General features: G+C 42.6%; 1 pseudogene; it reads left to right on the forward strand.

Annotated features, from left to right (window-relative positions):
- The first annotated feature begins 307 nt into the window (after window positions 1–307).
- LOC133253493 (nucleophosmin-like) lies at window positions 308–7,509 on the forward strand (annotated as a pseudogene).
- The last annotated feature ends 217 nt before the right edge of the window (window positions 7,510–7,726 follow it).

Genomic DNA, 7,726 nt, shown 5'->3' on the forward strand with positions numbered 1-7,726 from the left:
ATCTTCCCTGGACCCAATTCAATTGTGTCCTGGGAAACAATTTACCCCCAGAAGTAAATTACAAGTTCTACTCACAGGCACTAACTGCTTATCATACAACTTTCAGGATCTTTCACGCAAAACTAAGTGTGACAGGGAGAGACATACTGACCTTCTTTGAGCAGGAGGTCAGGGCATCTTGTGTTTATATCTGTGTTTGAGGTCACCAGTCCCGGTAGAGGATGTGGCACCTGCAGTTGTGACATGCACCCTATGTGAGACAGCCCCCAGTATTCCTGGAACCAGCCCCAAATCCTCCCCATCAACAATGCGGTAACTCATGGTGGTGGTTTAGAAGTTAAGTCATGTCTGACTCTTGCTACTCCATGGACTGTAGCCCTCCAGGCTCCTCTGTCCATGGGATTCTCCAGGCAAGAATACTGGAGTGGGTTGAACTTAAATAAAAGCTAACCCCATCACCTCTTTTCACAGGTGAGGAAATCTGAGACCCAAATGAGGCAATGCTGAGAGGTAAACCCAGTCTCATGTTTCTGACAGGTCCTCTCCCAGACCTGCTGGTTCACCCAGTATGGTTGTTAAAGGTCATTCACAGAGAAGCACTCTTTTGCTTTCAACCTTCAGCCTCTGAAGATCCCCTCTGGAGCTATATTTAACATGCCGTCTCCTTTCTGTCTGCTTATTCTACCATAACAAATTATCATAAACCGAGTGGCTTAAACAGTAGAAATTTATTTGCTCACAGTTATGGAAGCTAGATTTTTCTGTGCCAACAGGGTTGATATCCAGTGAGAGTTCTCTACCTTGGTTGCAGTTGGTTGCCTTCTCCTATGGCCTTGCCTCTGTGTGTGCATGTGGGGAGAGAGAAATAGAGAGTGGAGGGGGAGAGATCTTCCCAATTTTTATAATACAAACAGTTCTATCAGGTAAGAACTCAACCTCACTTAACATTAGTTACCTGTTAAAAGCCATATCTCCAAATACAGTCACATTATATTAAGCATATGAATTAGTGCAGATGTGCATGCTAAGTCACTTCAGTCATGTTTGACTCTGTATGACCCTATGGATTGTAGCCCCCCAGGATCATCTATCCATGGGGATTCTGCAGGCAAGAATACTAGAGTACGTTGCCATGCCCTCCTCCAGGGGATCTTCCCAACTCAGGGACTGAACCCTCGTCTTTTGTCTCCTGCATTGGTAGGTGGGTTCTTCACCACTAGCACCACCTGGGAAGCCCCATGAACTACTGGTGGGAACACAATTCAGTCTCTAGCACTTTCACAACCCACTACTCAAGAGTCTGATTTCATAACCCTTGAGCTCCAACTAGGCATTTGAAGAACAAATGGCACCCCACTCCAGTACTCTTGCCTGGAAAATCCCATGGATGGAGGAGCCTGGTGGGCTGCAGTCCATGGGGTTGCGAAGAGTCGGACACAACTGAGCGTCTTCACTTTCACTTTTCACTTTTCACTTTCATGCATTGGAGAAGGAAATGGCAACCCACTCCAATGTTCTTTCCTGGAGAATCCCAGGGACGGGGGAGCCTGGTGGGCTGCCATCAGTGGGGTCGCACAGAGTCGGACATGACTGAAGTGACTTAGCAGCAGCAGCAGCAGCAGCAAACTGTATTAAGAATATCACTTATTGTTTTTAAATATAGCCAGAGCATGACAATGGTTACAATATTTATTCTTCTAGACCACGCGAAGTATTCATTTCACTCAACATGAGCTAAGTCGCTTCAGTCATGTCCAACTCTTTGCAACCCTAAGGGCAGAGGAGCCTATCAGGCTCCTCTGTCCATGGAATTCTCCAGGCAAGAATACTGGAGTGAGTTGCCATGCCCTCCTCCAGGGAATCCTCCTGATCCAGGGGTCAAACCGGGTCTCCTGCATTGCAGGTGGATTCTTTACCACTAGCACCAGCTGGGAAGCCTTCACTCCGTATGCTGCTGCTGCTGCTAAGTCGCTTCAGTCGTGTCCAACTCTGTGTGACCCCATAGACTGCAGCCCACCAGGTTCCCCCATCCCTGGGATTCTCCAGGCAAGAACACTGGAGTGGGTTGCCATTGCCTTCTCCGCTCACTCAGTATATCCGCCCCTAATTTACTGTGTCTGAGTAGTGAGTCCTGAACGTCTGTTTTGCCTAAATAAGGAAAACAGACAATTCAGTGTATCACTCCCTAACTTTAATAACATCTGGAGACAATATGACAAGGTTAATGTACTATAACACTTGTTAAAGTGAAACTCAACCCACATTGCTTTCACAAACCACCAGGCAGCCAATTAAACATCCTACAGCCCATGAGCTCAGTGTCTGCTAACAGAAAGGCCAAGCAACCTCATTACTGGCAAGATTAATTTCATCACTTTTTTGTACTAAGTGCCTATGAGTCACTCCCAAAATTTAAAACACAAATACAAAATATTAATGAAAGTATTTCCCAAATGTGTGGAATTCCTCATGGCTCTCTCTGCCCACTCATTTCACCTCTCCTGGGTCACCTACCTACAAAACTCTACTGGCAACCTGCATTTTAGAAGACATGAGTTTAGGAACCTCAAAAACAAAAATAACAAGATGTGCCATCTTCTACATATTTGCAAATCTGGGATAGTGCATGCACTTTTGTACTGTAGGAAGAGTCCTCTGATCCAACAGCTGGCACTTGTTCTCGCATTTGAAGCTTTGCAAAAGAAAGAGAAGGAAAAGACAAAATTTAATTCTAACATAGAAAGCAATCTGTTTTACAGCTGGAGGCATTCAGAAATGCACAGCATGGAATGATGTTGTTTGTGCTGAGAGGTGTCTGGGGCGCTGAGATCCTCCCAGCTGGGAGTGCCTTGGTACAGGTGCTGAAGCATGAAGTCCCCAGAGGGCCAGCTACTCCCTCCTCTTCACCATCCTCCAGGAGAGCTTTACTCACAAAACATGCACTCTGACCAATGACTGAAGTATATCAACTATTCTCATAGATCTTAAGGAAAACACATGATCCTAATTTTAGGTGTTTGAGAAGCAAAAAAAAAAAAAAAAGAATTTGAGTTTGCCAAGTAACATTATGGTGATGACCCTCTTACTTATATGTGAAACCCAAGGTCTATCCCGACTTTCAGGCAATGAAAAAGTGATGCTCACAGCAGGGCTCTGGGCCCAGGTGTGAGTAACAGTATTTACAGGAATAGACATACTCTATACAAGTCAGTCAGTTCAGTCACTCAGTCATGTCCGACTCTTTGCAATCCCATAGACTGCAGCACGCAAGGCCTCCCTGTCCATCACCAACTCCTGGAGTTTAATCAAACTCATGTCCATTGAGTCAGTGATGCCATCCAACCATCTCATCCTCTGTCATCCCCTTCTCCTCCCACTTTCAATCTTTCCCAGCATCAGGGTCTTTTCAAATGAGTCATTTACAACAGAAATATAACAGTGTTCGTTAGTAATTAATCATCCTAATAGGCTATATACACACTTAAGTTAGAACATAATATTCTGAAGTCGTTTCCTGAAATAAGACCTTTTACCTAAATACATTGCAAATGTAAAATGAAATGATAAAGGACTAGAAGGAAATGTAAACAAGTATTGTATTATCTAAGGAGGGAGGTAGTCTTTCTAAGTGTGATACCAATGACAGAAATCACAACTGTAATAGATTTGACTGCCTAAAAGCTAAAAGCAATCAAACAAATTAAAGGGGGAAAAAAGTAACAGCAACAAAGATTACTAACATAGAAAAGTACATCAACAAAATTCAAAGCCTAAAAAGAATAGAGAAAAAAATTTTGGCAACAAAGAAAACAGATAAAGAATGAGTAAACTTAATGTGGTGGTGGTTTAGTCTCTAAGTCGTATCCAACTCTTGTGACCCCATGGACTGTAGCCTGCTAGGCTTCTCTGTCCATCGGATTCTCAGGGCAAGAATACTGGAGTGGGTTGCCATTTCCTTCTCCAAGGGATCTTCCCAACCCTGGAATTGAACCTGGGTCTCCTGCACTGCAGGAAATTCTTTACTGACTGAGCTACAAGGGAGACCCCAAACTTAATGTACACAAAGCAATTAAAAATCAAGAGGAACCCTTGTGTGATTCCCTCCTTCATGACTGTATCTCCATCCACTTTCTCTCCTATCAAGTACCAGTCAGTACCCCAAGGACAGTTTAGTTGAAATGAACATGAGTCCTTGAGGCCCCAGAACTGACCAAAACTTGTGATTTTAAAGTGGATGATAATGGAAGAAGGCTGAGCACTGAAGAATTGAAGGCTGAGCACCAAAGAATTGATGCTTTTGAATTGTGGTATTGGAGAAGACTCTTGACAGTTCCTTGGACTGCAAATAAATCAAACCAGTCAATCCTAAAGAAAACCAATCCTGAATATTCATTGGAAGGACTGATGCTGAAGCTGAAGCTCCAATACTTTGGCCAACTGATGCAAAGAGCCGACTCATTAGAAAAGACCCTAATGCTGGGAAAGATTGAGGACAGGAGGTGAAGGGTTCGACAGAGGATCAGATGGGTGGATAGCTTCACTGACTCAATGGACATTAGTTTCTGCAAACTATGGGAGATGGTGAAGGACAGGGAAGCCTGGCATGCTGCAGTCCATGGGGTCACAAAGAGTCAGACATGGCTGAGCAACTCAACAACAACAATAATGGAAGATGACCTACAGTTAGCTCTAAGAATAACTGATACAAAAGATAAATTGCACATTACCAAAACAGTGGCAATGAATTATGCAAACAGTCAAAGTTGGCAACTTTGAAAACATCTATATAGTCAACGGTTTCCCTTGGGAGCTTTGAAATAACACCACTTGTGGCTTAGAGTTAAGGGATGGTTCATGCATATTAGTAGACAGTACTTGGTTGGTGTGAAGGAAGATGAAGAATCAAAAGATGAAGAGGAGAAGGTGAAACTCCTAAGTATGTCTGAAAAGTGATCTGCTCCTGAAAGTGGCGGCAAACTTCCACCAAAAAAAAGGTCAAACTTGCTGTGAAGATGATGATGATAATGAATATAATGAGGAAGCTGAAGAAAAGGCTCCAGTAAAGGAATCCATATGAAATATGTGTTGTGTGCTAAGTCACTTCAGTTCAGTTCAGTTCAGTCACTCAGTCGTGTCCAACTCTTTGCAACCCCATGGATCACAGGACACCAGGCTTCCCTGTCCATCACCAAATCCTGGAGTATACCCAAACTCATGTCCATCCAACGATCTCATCCTCTGTCATCCCCTTCGCCTCCTGCCCTCAATCTTCCCCAGCATCAGGATCTTTTCAAATGAGCCAGATCTTCGCATCAGGTGGCCAAAGTATTGGAGTTTCAGCTTCACCATCAGTTCTTCCAATGAACACCCAGGACTGATCTTTAGGATGGACTTGCTGGATCTCCTTGCAGTCCAAGGGACTCTCAAGAGTCTTCTCCAACACCACAGTTCAAAAGCATCAATTCTTCAGTGCTCAGCTTTCTTTGGGGCTTCCATGGTGGCTCAGGTGGTAAAGCATCTGCCTGCAGTGCAGGAGACCCAGGTTCGATCCCTGGGTTGGGAAGATCCCCTGGAAAAGGAAATGGCAATCCACTCCAGTACTCTTGCCTGGAAAATCCCATGGACTGAGGAGCATGGTAGACTACAGTCCATAGGGTCGCAAAGAGTCAGACACGACTGAGTGACTTCACTTTCAGCTTTCTTTATAGTCCAACTCTCACATCCATACATGGCTACTAGAAAAACCATAGCCTTAACTAGACGGACCTTTGTTAGCAAAGTAATGTCTCTGCTTTTTAATATGCTGTCTAGGTTGGTCATAACTTTACTTCCAAAGAATATATGTATTTTAATTTCATGGCTGCAGTCACCATCTGCAGTGATTTTGGAGCCCCAAAAACTAAAGTCAGCCACTGTTTCCACTGTTTCCCCATCTATTTGCCATGAAGTGATGGGACCAGATGTCATAATCTTAGTTTTCTGAATGTTGAACTTTAAGCCAACTTTCTCACTCTCCTCTTTCACTTTCATCAAGAGGCTTTTTAGCTCCTCTTCAATTTCTGCCATAAGGGAGATGTCATCTGCATATCTGAGGTTACTGATATTTCTCCCGGCAATCTTGATTCAAGCTTGTGCTTCCTCAAGCCCAGCATTTCTCATGATGTACTCTGCTTAGAAGTTAAATAAGCAGGGTGACAATATACAACCTTGACGTACTCCTTTTCCTATTTGGAACCAGTCTGTGGTTCCATGTCCAGTTCTAACTGTTGCTTCCTGACCTGCATACAGGTTTCTCAAGAGGCAGGTCAGGTGGTCTGGTATTCCCATCTCTTTCAGAATTTTCCACAGTTTATCATGGTCCACACAGTCAAAGGCTTTGGCATAGTCAATAAAGCAGAAATAGATGTTTTTCTGGAACTCTCTTGCTTTTTCCATGATCCAGCAGATGTTGGCAATTTATTCTCTGGTTCCTCTGCCTTTTCTAAAACCAGCTCGAATATCTGGATGTTCACAGTTCACGTATTGCTGAAACCTGGCTTGGAGAATTTTGAGCATTACTTTGCTAGTGTGTGAGATGAGTGCAATTGTGTGGTAGTTTGAGCATTCTTTGGCATTGCCTTTCTTTGGGACTGGAATGAAAACTGACCTTTTCCAGTCCTGTGGCCACTGTGAGTTTTCCAAATTTGCTGGCATATTGAGTGCAGCACTTTCATAGCATCATCTTTTAGGATTTGAAATAGCTCAACTGGAATTCCATCACCTCCACTAGCTTTGTTCGAAGTGATGCTTCCTAAGGCCCACTTGACTTCACTTCCCAGAATGTCTGGCTCTAACTGAGTGATCACACCATTGTGATTATCTGGGTCGTGAAGATCTTTTTTGCACAGTTCTCCTTTGTATTCTTGCCACCTCTTTTTAATATCTTCTGCTTCTGTTAAGTCCATCCCATTTCTGTCCTTTATTGACAGTCATTTCAGTTGTGCCCAACTCTTTGCAACCCTATGGACTGCAGTCGGCAAGATTCCTCCACCCATGGGATTCTCCAGGCAAGAATACTGGAGTGGGTTGCCATTCTCTCTTCTAGGTGATCTTCATGACCCAGGGATTGAACCCAGGTCTAAAATGCATAAAAATCAAACCAGAATGACAAGACTCAAAACTATTGACACCAAGATGAAAAGGTCAAGAATCTCAAAAACATAGAAAAACTCCTAAAACACCAAAAGGAGCTGATTTTATAGAACACATTAAGTAGAAGGCAAGCAAGTATAGAAAAAGGTGGTTCTCTTCCCAAAGTGGAACCCAAGTTCATCAATTATGTGAAGAACTGCATCTGGATGACTGACCAGAAATATGTTCAAGATCTCTGGCAGTGAAAGAAATGTCTTTTAAGAAAATAGCTTAAACAGTTTGTTAAAATTTTCCATCTTATTTTTGTAACAGTTTATAATCTGACTATCTTTTTTTTTTCAGTTGGGATATTGGCATCTCTATTTGTACTAATCTCTGTTTCGGGAAGGGATTAGTTTGTTTTATTTTATTTTCTAATTGAAATTTCAATTTAATTTAAAGTTTAAAAGAATTGATGAGAAAAAGATAAGTCCCCCAATAGAAAAAATTATAGTCAAAGAACATGCTCAGATAATTTACAAACACAGAACCCAAATATTGGGGGTTTTTTTTAAGTATAATGTCCTTAATAATCAAAGAAATGAAAAGTGTAAAT

The sequence above is a fragment of the Bos javanicus genome, chromosome 8 (assembly GCF_032452875.1).
Source record: "Bos javanicus breed banteng chromosome 8, ARS-OSU_banteng_1.0, whole genome shotgun sequence".
Classification (NCBI taxonomy): Eukaryota; Metazoa; Chordata; class Mammalia; order Artiodactyla; family Bovidae; genus Bos; species Bos javanicus.